Source organism: Ochlerotatus camptorhynchus, unplaced genomic scaffold (genome assembly GCF_037179485.1).
Source record: "Ochlerotatus camptorhynchus isolate MF236.1 unplaced genomic scaffold, CSIRO-AGI_Acam_v1.1 ptg000062l, whole genome shotgun sequence".
NCBI lineage: Eukaryota > Metazoa > Arthropoda > Insecta > Diptera > Culicidae > Ochlerotatus > Ochlerotatus camptorhynchus.
The window spans coordinates 2,010,397-2,024,690 of NW_027040552.1; the positions used below are offsets into that span (position 1 = coordinate 2,010,397).

The following is a 14,294-nucleotide window of genomic DNA, read 5'->3' on the forward strand; positions in this document are numbered from 1 at the left end:
ACTAGAATGGGGTACGTTAATCGATTTGCTTGGGACCAATTAGCTAGTTAAGTAGTGAACCAATTTTAAATCGCTAGTTTACACTGGTTGGTTTCGTTGTATCATCAGAGTGTTGTCGCCAGTATGAACGGTTAGTTAGCGCTCAACTCCCAAGCGGAGCAGACGTGTTATTTCGCTGGAAGCCACAGGCAAGCTATATTTTTTTTCAATTTTAGGTTCGCCTCGTTTTGGTGTTCTTTTCGTCGCGATTATCGCTGAGATGAGTGTTCGACGCGAAAACACGTTTCGCATTGATTATGCGAACGTGCCGAAGAAGCCATTCTATGATCAGCTTCATGACTTTATTGCTACCAAATTGGGTCTACAATACGAGGAGGTTCTTCATCTATAGCCAAGTAACGGATTTGAATGGATGTAACTCTTACTCAGTTTCGTATTTGCATGCAAAATGTCAAAAACTGAGTAACATCAATCTACCAAGTATTACCCAAGTATTTACCCAAGTTAGAATTTATGCAATCAGCAGTTCAAAGCATCCGTAGGCAACATTCTTCGTTCCTCCGAAACAGGTTTTCTGAATTGGAGTCTCACATACTGTCGTAAATAATTTTTAATTTGTTGAGCTTCATAATAACAGTAGGAAGGTGCTCCCAGAGAGTATTCATTTATCTGATAGTAAAAAAAAAAATTCAACGTTTCCGGATTGGAAATCTTAAAACGATAGCGTTCAAATGATCAACATCGCTAACCGAAAGTTGACGGAAGATTCTGAAATCTAAAAGAAGCTCCATTAACAATAACGGAACTGATGCTGGCCCAGTAAACTTTGACAGATAGTCAAACTTCGATGTGAAAAATTTAATAATTAATTGTATTAATTGTATTTATTGTATTAATTGAAAACATAGTATATCCAAACATAGGGCCTCAGTAACAACATCTCTCGGGCTTCTCGTGGAAAACAAGCTTGCTCGCTAACTCGCAAACAATATTGCATAAAAGTTCTATAGAATGTATAGAAACGTCAAAGTGATGCGATGCCAGCGCTGCGGCGAGTAGTTTGCGGAATTGATAATATTCAAATCAACCGTTAAATGCGTGAACGAAGATACATAATGAAGAGTTACGTCTGTTTGTCTGTGATAATATCTTCATCCTATCAGCATATAATGATATTATGAAAGAGCAAATAAATACGAAACTGAGTAGCATTTACTCAGTTCCGCTTATTTTCCAAAAACCAGAACTGAGTAAATGCTACTCAGATTTTGACAGATTCATTCATTACTCAAAAGTGAGTAAACATGGTATTACTCACTTTTAGGGTAGTTTCACTTTTAACGAAAATGAGTACAATTCAATGAGCGTGTAGAGCTAGCGCAAAGATTTGCAGCAGAGAACGACAACAAGCACGAGACCGAAGTAGCCGGCAAAAGCTACAAGCTTCGGATCAAAATTGAGGACGGGGCGATAGAGGTGAAGCTGACGGACCTGTTCGAAAGTATCACAAACGAAGAAATTGCTGAATTTCTCTGCCCCTAAAGCGAACCCCACACCTATCAATATATTGACGCGAAGGGATTTTTTTTCCCTTGATTTGTTTTCCGTCGATCTTGTTTTCCATCCTGAGCACTAATGTTACCGACGCCAGGGAGGCAGCTCCCACACCTAGACCCTACCTATCGACCCATCAACTCATGAACCGGGGACTAACGGCTTTACTTCCCAAGGGGAATTATTGACAATAATATTGATGATGTGAATACAGAATGACAATACGTTTGTTGGCACTGGGTCACATCGCGATGGCCTCCACGGTATGGTTCCCATCGTACGATGATGGAGTAGATTGAGCGGATAGCCTGCAGCGCATTCAGCGTCACCGTTCCCTTCTGGAAGTGCACCAGGAGAAGACAATCCGGGTACGTCCTCACGTTTTCGGCTCTCCTCGTCATCCGTCATCGCCGTGGCGTTAAAACGCGCCAACTGTGGTGGTGCTCATCAAGGTTCCGACAGACAGTGCTCCAAACGCGAGGATTTCAAACGCATCCGAAAACAGGCGGCAACTAACAACCAACCTGGACGCAAGAAGAACAAAGTCCCGGGCCGGGACTCCCGGCATTTCGGACGGAGGATTGCCCGCCTCTTCGTGCTCCTCAGTAAAGGCAAGCGAATTCGCGGGTGCATTCCGCTCAAGCAACTTCCGGTGATTGTGCTGGCCAAAGCTCTCCTTGCCCCCTGGATTCTGGAGACAACCAACAGCGCAAAACAACAACCCCGATCTGTTCTCAGCAGACGAACTGATGGAAATTTTCGTCAACATCCGGTGCTCTTCGTAAGTGCGAAGTGCCGCAATAAACCCGAACAGATCCAAGTGCTCGGTAAGTTCATCATCCAGTATGGCGTCTAAACCGCTAACTATCGTCACCTGGAATGCTTGCTTTGGAGATTGAGCTTGCCGACTTCCTCCGCAAGCACTGCATCGACGTGGGCCTTCTAACCGAGACCCATCTAAAGTCCGGCGACAGCTTCTGGTTGCCTGACCACAACATTATTTGGCTTGATCGCACCAGCTCCAGGGGGGTAGTGTTGCGGTCGTCGTCAAGAAAGGAATAAAATACCACACACTGCACCTCTATCATCGAGGCCCTTGGTGTCCAGTTCATCGCCATCTACTATCCTCGACAGTGTGCCGCCAGCAGTGGACTAGCGGCTAAATTCAAGAAGGACCTGTCCACCATCACCCGTACCGGTTCACGCTTCGTAGTTGGAGAGATCTAAATGAAGCTTGGCGGAACTACCAGCAGAACCGTTCTGGTCGTCTGCTGTTCGACCACTCGCAGCATAGGCTGTACTCCGTTTGGTTTTCTAATGAGCCAACATTCATCTCACCGGCGGGCAACCCATCTACGCTAGACCTGTTCCTGACAAATACCGGCCTGGACAAGCCGGTAGCCTTGAACGAACTCAGCTCCGGTGGTGGCTGAGCTGGGCTACAACGTGGCCCCTGCTTCAAGTCTGCACAAAGACTACCACCGCGTAAACTGGGCCCAGTTTGGACGCGTGGTAGACAGGCACATCATCGACAACCCGCCGCTTGACCCCGTGGAGGACATCGACCGAGCGTTGGAGGGACTCCACCAAGCCATAACCGTGGCTGACGAGGCGTGCGTCCGACGAGTTCCTGTGAGGGGTAAGTTTATTGCCATTGATTCCCACACCCAACTCTTGATTCGCCTGAGAAATGTTCGTAGACGCCAGTTTCAGAGGACTGGAGATCTGGGCAAAAAACGTAAAATGACCGATCTGAACAGGCAGATTGCTTCCAGAATGGACTCACTCCGAAATTAAAGTTTCGGGCGTGTTTTTTTCGCTCCAGACCATTCTGGAAGGTAGCCAAGGTCCTGAAAACTCATCCGAAACCCATTCCACCTCTCAGAGTCGAAAATGATGACGATCGGCTTCTAATCACCCCACAGGAGAAAGCAAATGCGATCGGCAAGCATGTCGCTTCATCGCATTTGCTTGGCTCGAATATCCAAAGTCCGCTCGTAGATTAGATAGCGCAATGCGTTCAAAACCTAGATGCCTCCCCTTGTGTCGTGCCTCCGGCGGATATGATTACAGTTCAACAGATTTGCTCGGCGCTGAAATGCATCAATAACATGAAGGCTCCCGAGTTTGACGGTATATTCAACTTGATCTTGAAGAGACTCAGCATGAAAGTGCAGTCTCTTCTAACCGCTATCTTCAGCAGATGCTTGGAACTGCACTACTTTCCAAGCATCTGGAAGGTAGCAAAAATCATACCAATCCGCAAGCCCGGAAAGGATCCAACATTGCCTTCAAGCTACAGACCAATCAGCCTCCTTTCAGCCCTGAGCAAATTGTTCACGAAACTCATTCTCAATCGTTTGCTCAAATTTGTCGAGGAAAACAACATTCTCCTTCCGGAACAGTTCGGGGCACTCCACCAATCGCTATGTTATGCATCCCATCGATGACTATAGTCGCTTTACGGTAACTTATCTGCTGAAACAGAAATCGGAAGCGACGGAGCTGATAAAGGAGTACGTACGATGGACGGAGACTCTGTTTGGAAGGAAGGTTCGCGTGATTCGCTCCGACGGGGGCGGTGTGTTTAACAACAACGAGTTGAAAGTTTTCTATTGTGGGGATCAAACCGCAGTTCACCGCGCCGTATTCGCCCCAGCAGAACGACGTGGCTGAACGAAAGAACCGTTCGATAACAGAGATGGCTACCTGCATGCTCATTGATGCCGGTATGGAAAAGCGATACTGGGGAGAGGCTGTACTCACTGTAACATACCTGCAGAACCACTTACCATCAAGATCGCTCCAGCAAACTCCTTACGAACACGTAAACCAGATTTGGCACATCTCCGGGTATTTGGTGCAAAAGCTTACGTCCATATTCCAGACCAGAAGCGCAGCAAGCTGGACAGCAAATCGCGGAAGCTGAGGTTTGTGGAGTATTCTATGGAGCATAAAGCTTATTGGTTCGTCGATTGCGAAACTGATTTGATTACCGTCAATCGTGACGCCCGCTTCCTCGAGTTGGGAAATGGAACATCTACAGTCGAATTTCCAATGCCGAGCACTGAAGATGAAGAACGTCCGGTTTCCGTTGAGGAGGAGATGAAGCTGCTTCCGTTCAAGGAGGAGTTTAAGGACGAAGCTGTTTCTTCTGATGCAGATGATTTTGTAGACGCTGAGGATGAAGGGCCATCACAGCAAGAAGATACCCGCCACTCGAAGCGACAAACGCGTGGTGTGGCACCACGGCACTTGGAGGATTACGTGCTAGACTATGCAGTAGGCGTTGCAGCGTGCGCTATCCAGGAGCCGGTGGACTACCGCGAAGCTTTGAAAGATACTGAATGGCGAGCTGCGATGGAAGACGAACTTGATTCGCATCATCGAAACCACACTTGGGAGGTTGTACCGTTACCGAAGGGAAAGAAGCTGGTAGGCTCAAAGTGGGGTTTTAATCTGAAACGGAATGAAGAAGGCAAGGTCGTGAAGCATAAGGCCAGGATTGTGGCTTACGGCTATACGCAGAGGATCGGTGAAGATTTCGAAGAGGTTTACACACCCGTTACACGGCACGCGACGTTCCGATCGTTTTTGACTGTAATACGTAATATGACAGTGAAACATTTGGACGTAAAGGCCGCCTACCTTTACGATGTCCTAGAAGAGGAGGTTTTTATGCGTCAGCCTCCCGGATGCGAAGTGAAAAGCAAAGATAATCTAGTCTGCCGATTGCAGAAAAGCATTTATGGGCTGCGTCAATCGGCGCGTTGCTGGAATAAGCATCTGCACAATACGCTGTCGAAGCTTGGATTCAAGCAGTCCAATGCCGATCCGTGTCTGTGCATGAAAAGGAGTGGAAAAACCAGTATCTTCCTAACTAGTATATGTAGATGATATGCTTGTTGCATCGACCGATGAGGAGAAGTTGCAGAAGGTGTTCCGAAGTCTTGGTGAAGAGTTCGAGTTGACCAGTTTGAGAGACGTCCGCCATTTTCTTGGCATGGAAGTACGTCGGGATGAGGAAGGCTACAACATTCGTCTACAGAACTATATTGAAGAACTGCTAAAGATGCATGGAATGAGTGAAGCAAAACATGACAAATCGCCGATGGACCCAGGATATCTAAGGAGTGAAGCTGACGGAAAACCATTAGAGGATGCTGCGAAGTATAGAAGTGTTGTGGGAAGCTGGCTATATCTTTCTGTAGTTGCGAGACCAGATATAGCGAACAGTGCTGCCATTCTCGGGCGAAAGTTTGCTGCTCCCACCGAGGTGGACTGGACAGCCGCCAAGTGTGTCCTGCGTTATCTACAGAAGACGAAGAGTTTCAGTCTATGCTTGGGTGGTGCTTTAGATGAGACACTGATGGGCTGTTCAGACGCCGAATTCGCAATGGATTTGCGTTCATGTTCAGTGGAGCCACAATACCGTGGGCCAGCCGAGGACAGACAAGCGTCAAATTGTCGTCCACGGAGGCCGAATACGTGGCACTCAGTGAGGCTTGCCAAGAGGCCATGTGGCTGCGGAAAATGCTTGCAGATTACGGAGAACCTCAAACGGAACCAACAACGATCGAAGAAGAAAACCAAGTGTGCCTTGCTTTTGTTCGGACCGAGAGATCCAGCCGCAGACCCAAACACATAGAAACTAGGGAGAAGTTCGTCCAGGAACTATGTTAGAAGGGACAAATTACGCTGGAATATGTACTGTCCGACCGAGAGGATGACTGCAGATATTTTAACAAAGCCGTTGGGGCCAACAAAGCACGATCGCTTCTGTGGCCTACTTGGATTGGAGAAGCATCGAGTGATTGGACCGGAGGCTGCTCATCGAGAAGGAGTGTGGAGAACGATGATTACCCTCCGCTGATATTCACAATCAAATCCGCGCATCCCTCGAACGAACGGTGCAGCATAAGTGGCAACACTGCCTACCAACGAATACTATTAGTTCATGGCTAATACTTGAGAAGAGCACAAGTGTAATTTTTTCTTTCTATCTCGCTAAATTAAATCTAACGTTCAAAGTGAACTTCGCGTGTTTATTATTTTTCACCGGTCTCATCCGAATTCCCATGCACTGCGTGTTACTCTGCTTTGGACTCCGCCATCAATTACCACATAAAAATTTCAAGGGTACAGATATCAGCTCTCACAAAACTTATAACAAAGAAACTGGAACTTCACGTTTGCTGCAGTCCACGTACACAAGGAGTTTCAGACACAAGATTTGTGCCCCAGAAATCTTGAAACGATAGGGAATACCAGCCATCATAACGGTCATTGTTGGACGCTTTCTCATGTCTGATTGTAATTTAGAAACCAAATGTAATAGAATATGTATTCGCATTTTTATGAAGTCCTGAATTTAACCAAGTTTTGCTAAGTAGGAAATCCAAAATATGTACATAGGACCAAAATCATAGGTTACTTCTGTATTTTAAATCAATATCTAGAAAAATGCACGAGAATTTCACTACACAGCTTAACGTATAGTCTACGTCAACCATGCGGTCGTGTCTTATACACAACCCCACCATTTTTTACCTAAGAGGAAGAGGAGACAACTGGATTCTTACTCTTTTATCTCTATCTCTATCTATATATATCTCTATCTCTATCTTACGCATTTCAAATCGGCTAATCACGAGCGGTTCGCGTTTGACAGAAAAATGGGTTCGTTTTCGCCCCCGTATTGTCTCCTCTTCCTCTTAGGTTTTTACTGCTTTCGCCATAGACGGAAAGGTTTTCTTGCACTAATACTTATAATTTACCCCGAGTTCTGCACTAATACTTGTGCATTTCACAAACGTCAGAGAAGTCTATGGCTTCTGCAAAACAACTGATATCGCTGACAAAGTTTGACTGTAAACAATAGGGGTACTATGATTGGCGATACATAGGTGAATTCACCAGGTGACAGGAAAATCGCACAGAATACCAATGAAAACTATCTATTTTTTTAATGCAGGCGATATTGTAGCAAGTAAACGGCGCATCTGATCGAAATGATTGTTTTTTTTGCTATACGCCTTTTTAATCGAGGGGGGCGACACATCTAAATCTCAAGTTTAGATGCTCAACAAATCTCACACTAGCGAATCAATCTTCGAAAAATCTTCTTTCATTTGTCGCGCTACTTGCATCGCTCATCATCTTTTTGCAGGAAATCTTCAGAATCGTCATCAATCTTCTTTCTATCTACTCAGTGTGCGCGCAGCTAGCCACAGCAAAACACAATCTTTTTTGCATTGCAGATAGAGTCGTCCCCCTCGTTTTTAATAGACACTAAGCGATCGATTCAGCCTCTGGTGGTGAATAGGAGAAGTGTTGTGAGCAGAAATTTTTGCCGTGGGACATAGGAAGCGGAACACTTTTTCACTTTTCCTGATAAATTTAATCGTCTGAGATGCTTCAAAACTTGATGTACAGTTGAAAAATTTAAAACTGCATAGTTTTTGAAAGGATCCTGCTTGTTTTTTTTTGTTTATTAATTTATTTGATAAGGCTCAAATGAATTTGAAAAGTTGGATCGAAGGAGCAGTTGATTTCTGTAGTTAAGAACTTGTTTACCCGTTATCAACAACTGAAAACTTTATGTAGTATTAAACCAGACTTCCTACTGAACACACGTCTTTCTCTAGAGGTCATGGGCCCAGTTACGTCCGGCCTCTGAAGTTGAAGCTAATTGATTTTAAGAATCTAGAAATTTGTTATGAAATTACGGAGAAGACGGGAGTGAAGATGTCAAGCGCGGCGAAAGTAGGAATAGTCCAGTTTGCTGGTGAAGGATACGACGTGTGGAGTAGACTGATGCAAAATTTGACATTTTCGCTCAACAGTGCTTAAGCGGTGTGAAAGTTTTCTCAGCTACAACATTGTTGAAGACCACTTTTCGATCAAATGTAAGGAACAAAAATTATTAAGGATTCAAGTCACTGATGTCATATGATTATGCTCAATCATCTGTTCAGCAGGCAACATTGGTGTTTATGGCGCGTAGAATAGAGGACAAAAATCATGGCTACTATGGCTACTATGTCGCACTGCAGAATACAGTGTTGCCCACAATACAGTTGCTTAATCTTGCCATAAGATTATCAATCTCTTAAACAATTAATAACTATTTAATTTGACGTTTGGCTGAAAAACGATTTTCTGCAAAGTTGTAGCTGATAAAAATTCCCATGAAAATAGCAATAGAACTTGTTAACAGTACAATATATAATAAGGCTAGAAGACAACGAACAAAAAAAAATTGTTTTCCCATAGTAATTTCCATATAAACTTCAAATGGTTTGTGTAAAGTCAGTTTCTCACTAAACGAGTTTGAGTTTTGGGAGGCTAATCAGGGCCCAATTTGGAACCGTTTGAGCACTGTGGAGCGAAAATTTCAAATTTTGCATCAGTCTAGTGTGAAGGTTCCGGGTCGAAACGCAGTTGTCGGCTCACGGCGTGAAGGAAATGATCACGAAGGATGTACCAGCTGACGAAGCGCAGAGGAAAGCTTTTCAAGAAAAGGACGAAAAGGCGAAGGCTCTTCTAGTTGCATACATCGAGGATTCTCATCTGGAGTACGTGCGTGACAAGAACACTACGAAGGAAATGTGGAACTCCCTGGCAAGCACGTTCGCGAAGAACATACATTCGGAGGTCCTTAGCAACGCTGAAGATGGAAGAAGGAACATCGTTAAAGGACCACTTCCAAAAATTTGACGAGTTAGTCCGCCAGTTGAAGGGAGCTGGTGCTACTGTCACGGAGTAAGATGCCGTAAGTCAACTGTTCATTTCTCTGCCATCGACGTACGATGTTGTCACCACGGTTATGGAGAACCTGGGAGATGATCAGTTGAAGTTGGTCATGGTGAAGGCGCGTTTGCTGGCCGAAGAGCAGAAACGAATGGGAAGAGGAGACAATTCATGTGCCAATGGTGTCTCGGATGGATCAGGATCAGCGTTTGCAGCAAAGTCGGAAAGAAGCAAGGAAAAGTCCAAGTTTCAAGGAAAATGCTTGGTGTGTGGTGAACAAGGGCGCAAGAAGGTTGCAAGTTCAAAAAGCGGTATGATCGAGCTCAAGTAGCAACTGTTCCCGTAGACAGAGAAGTTGCGTTGATGATTTCCCAGGAAGCGATCTACAAGTCGAAATTGGACATTGAATGGATATTGGACTCGGGAGCAAGTCGTCACATGGCCAATGATGAGCGGTATTTTCACGAGTTCAAGGAGTTCGACAGATCGCTGGTAATTGAAAGTGCCAAGCAAGGTGAGAAACTTATTGCTACTAAAGAAGGCACAGTGAAAGCGAAGACGTTCATGGGTGAGAACAGTCTGACATTGTCCTTGGGAAACGTCTTATTTGTGAAGAACCTCAAGTTCAATTTGCTGCCATTATCGCGGTTGCTGAAAGCAGGATTCCAAGTGGAATACCAGCCGGATCGAGCAGTGTTGTCCAAAAACGGTGAAACAATAGCTGTGGCGGAACTACGTGGGGATCTATTCTACCTGACGATGCAGCGTTATACATCAGATTCGGCCATCCTTGCGAAAGGTGATGGTGATGAGTTGCAGCTATGGCACAAACGATTTGGTCACTTGAGCTTCAATAATGTACGACGCCTGAAGCAGAGCGAAATGGTAAATAGATGGAATCGGGGAAATTAAAAATGAAGGTCCTGTGCAGAGAGCAAGATGACCCGGTTGCCATTCAACAAGAGTCGACCGAGCACAACAAGACCATTGGAGCGTGTTCATACGGATGTTTGCGGCCAGATAACACCGAAAACAGTAGATGGGTATCAGTACTTCGTGTCGTTTATCGATGACTATACTCATTTTGCTGTTATATATTTGATGAAACGGAAGGACCAAGTGTTTGATTTCTTCAAAGTATACGAGGCCATGGAACGGCAAAGTTAGGGAACAAGACCTGGGAAGAGAATACTTTTCGAATGATCAGCTTGCGTACTATATGAAATAAGGAATTCAAGTTGAATCAACCGTTGGTTATACAACAATGCATAACGGAGTAGCAGAGAGGTTCAACCAAACCATTGTGGAAAAAATGAGGACTATGCTAGCTGAATCCGGAGAACCGAAATCTATGTGGGGCGAAGCAGTATTGAATGCAGTGTACACAACAAACCGAAGTCCAAATGAAGCGTCGAAACATAACTGTACCCCGGCTGAATGTTGGCACGGTGAGAAACCAGATGTTGGGAAACTGAGAGTGTTCGGATGCCAGTCATTTGCATGGGTTCCGAAACAAAAGAGGAGCAAGTTGAACCCAATCGGTTTGCGCAGCGTGATGCTGGGCTACGCACCAACCGGTTATCGTGTGTGGAATCCAAAAACGAGGAAAATGTTCGTGGCACGAGATGTGAAATTCGACGAGACAAGTTTTCCGTTCAAGACTTCAAAGAAATCGCTGGAGGAAAAAGTAGCTTCGAAGATGGTGATTCCTGAAGTTATTCCAGCCGTTGAATAGATCAATACAGATGACGTGCAGCCAACGAATGAATTTTAAGATGACCATCAAGAGCTGTCCGAAGATGAGTTTGAAAATGTTCACGAAGTTGCTGACAACACTAATGAAGAAGGCGCATCGGCGCTCCCACCGCACTCAAAGAATGGGAACAACTGTGAGGAGTGTATTCCGAGGTCTAGTGGTCGCGAGCGCAGGACCCCAGGTTGGTTAGCTGATTTTATGGCCCCCTATAGAGCCCTTTCTGCTGCTGATGAATCCAAACAGGTTCCGACATGTTACGATGAGGTTGACGGTCATCCGCACGAGACGGAATGGAGGCAAGCAATAGCTGACGAGCTAAGGTCTTTGAAGAAAAACCAAACCTGTACGATGGTGAGGTGCCCTGTGCCGAGTAAATGGGTGTTCACGTTGAAGACCGATGCTGACGGGAATCTTGTGCTCTACAAGGCCCGCCTGGTTGCCAAAGAGTACAAGCAGCGGAAGCACGTGGACTATGAAGAGACGTTTGCTCCAGTGGCAAAGCTTTTAACTATACGGGCGATTCTGGCGATTGCGACGAACCGAAACCTGAAGATCCATCAAATGGACGTAACAACGGCGTTCCTATAAACGGCGTTCTCCAGGAAAAAGTGTACATGCGTGTTCCAGAGGGGGTAAGCAGTCAACCGAATGAAGCATGCTTGTTGAAGAAATCGCTATACGGTCTCAAGCAATCACCTTGCTGTTGGAACGGTCGCTTTAATGAAGTTTTGGTGAGCATGGGATTTCGTCGTTCCCGACACGACTACTGCGTATACGTGCGTGGACAAGGAAATCAAATCGCTTACATCGTTATCTATGTGGACGATTTGCTCGTAGTTGTGGGCGATCTGCGCATTATTGAGGAGATTTAAAGATCGATTGAAACGAGAATTTGAAATGACGGATTTGAACGAACTACATCACTTTTTGGGAATCAAGATAGAACGTGACGAGGAAGGTACTTTGTATTTGTCTCAAGAAGCACTAATCCGAAAAATACTAGTACGTTTCGGAATGGACGGCTGTAAACCTGCCCACACACCCGCTGAAACTAAGTTGCAGCTTCGAAAGACCACTGAAGGATGCAACTATCCGTATCGAGAACTGGTTGGCAGTCTTATGTTCCTGATGCTGGGCTCAAGACCAGACCTGTGCTACGTTGTGGGCTATTTGGCAAGATTCCAAGATGCTGCAGGAAAGGAACACTGGAAGCATGCCAAACGAGTACTGCGTTATCTTCAAGCGACAAAAGACCTAAGGCTGATTTTTAAGAGGAACCCGCATGAACGACCAGTCGCTGTGTTTGTTGATGCTGACTATGGAAACGGCGAGGAGGATCGTAAGTGTGTTTCTGGATTCTTGATGTACTGTCGTGTGGTCGTCCAAGAAGCAGCGCACAGTAGCAATGTCATCCACAGAAGCTGAGTACATCGCATTACTTACATTACATTTGGCTTACTGGACTGCTATCCGATTTGTGTGAATCAAACTTGTATCCTGTACCAATCTACGAGGACAACCAAGGCGCTATAGCTATGGCAGAGAAGGAGGAGACGAAACGTGTCAAGCATATAGATGTCAAGTTTCATTTTATTCGAGAAGGTGGTTGCAGACGGAAAGGTGAAACTTGTATATGCTCCAACCCAGAAGCAAGAAGCGGACATTCTTACACAGTCACTACCAGCCCCGGCTTTAACACTTTTGAGAACGAAGATAGGATTGGAGACCATCAACTGAGAGGGGGTGAAGAGTTGGATCGAAGGTGCAGTTGATTTCTGTAGTTAAGAACTTGTTTACCCGTTATCAACAACTGAAAACTTTATGTAGTATTAAACCAGACTTCCTACTGAACATACGTCTTTCTTTAGAGAATTAACTTTACAGAGCCGAGAATTCTTGGTCACTATACAATACATATCTTAAAACTATAGTCAAAAGGTACAACACAATAAACACTTTATCTTCCACTATCCAAAAAGCTTCCTCCATCAGAACTGGAGCCGCTTCCAGTAGTTTCATTGTATGGCAGTTACGCCAACGAGGGTCAGAGCGCGTCCATTGGACGCAAAACGTGGTCAGCACTCACACACTCATCACGAAACGGTTGCTTTCCAAAGTTGACGACGCATCGACCGAAAGAACTGCTGATGAAGAACAATGAGGAGGACCACACAATGGTTGCTGCCGAGAAAACAGACGATCGCGTGGCACACATCGAGAGTGGCCTGCTTTTGTCGACAGCCGAGTGAACACTCAATCGATCCTGCTGGTGTTCAGGAGTATTTTTGCTGAGAAAAATGGAAAATGAGAATAGTGCCTTATAGTGGTTATGAACTTCCGGGATTCTTGAGTATGAATAGTTGAGGTACAAATCAGTTCAGATCTGTGGAAAATCGTAAAATAAGACAATTACCGAAGGAAATTGGCAAGATGTTCAATGCAAAAAGATCTAATTCGCGTTGTGAAAAATCCTTATTCATATGTAAACAGACGGTTTGTTTGACGCTTCCTCTCGAACTCGCGTGGCGCACTCTGCGTTGGTGGTGTAGCGTCCTTTTGCGTGTTACACTTCGCAATTTCACATGTAAAAATAATAAGGATTCTGTGAATGCACGTAGCTGAAACTACTACTTGTTGTTTGCTTCGGAGAAGCAAGCAATGTCTGAAATTTGCAGATGTATAAACCTCGTAGATCTCGAGCTGTGTGCTCTTGAAATTGCGAGATGTGATGGAAAAATGGACTCTTCAAGGAAACACCTTAAAGAGGCCTATAGTTGAAATTTAAATAAGTAATGCCGCGGATACAATTGTATGACAACCCACAGACAAACAGACGTAACTCTTCATTGTGTATCTTCGTTCACGCATTTACCGGTTGATTTGAATATTATCAATTCCGCGAACTACTCGCCGCAGCGCTGGCATCGCATCACTTTGACGTTTCTATACATTCTATAGAACTTTTATGCAATATTGATTGCGAGTTAGCGAGCAAGCTTGTTTTCCGCGAGAAGCCCGAGAGATGTCGTTACTGAGGTCCCATGTTTGGATATACTATGTTTTCAAGAAAAACTTTTTCAAAGAGTTACGTCTGTTTGTCTGTGGACAAACTATGAACATGAGCATTATTTGCATAATAAATTATTAAACTAAACTTGTATAGTTGTTGTATAGTGATCATAGTTATTATAAAAATAATGCTCATGCTCATAGTTTGTCATCCAAGTGTATC

At 44.8% G+C, this 14,294-nt stretch overlaps 1 protein-coding gene across 12 annotated transcripts in view; it reads right to left on the reverse strand.

Moving 5' to 3' along the window:
• The window catches only part of LOC135717643 (cubilin), a 617,516-nt gene that overhangs the window by 70,519 nt on the left and 532,703 nt on the right, over positions 1 to 14,294 (reverse strand). The gene's annotated exons all lie outside the window — the stretch shown is intronic.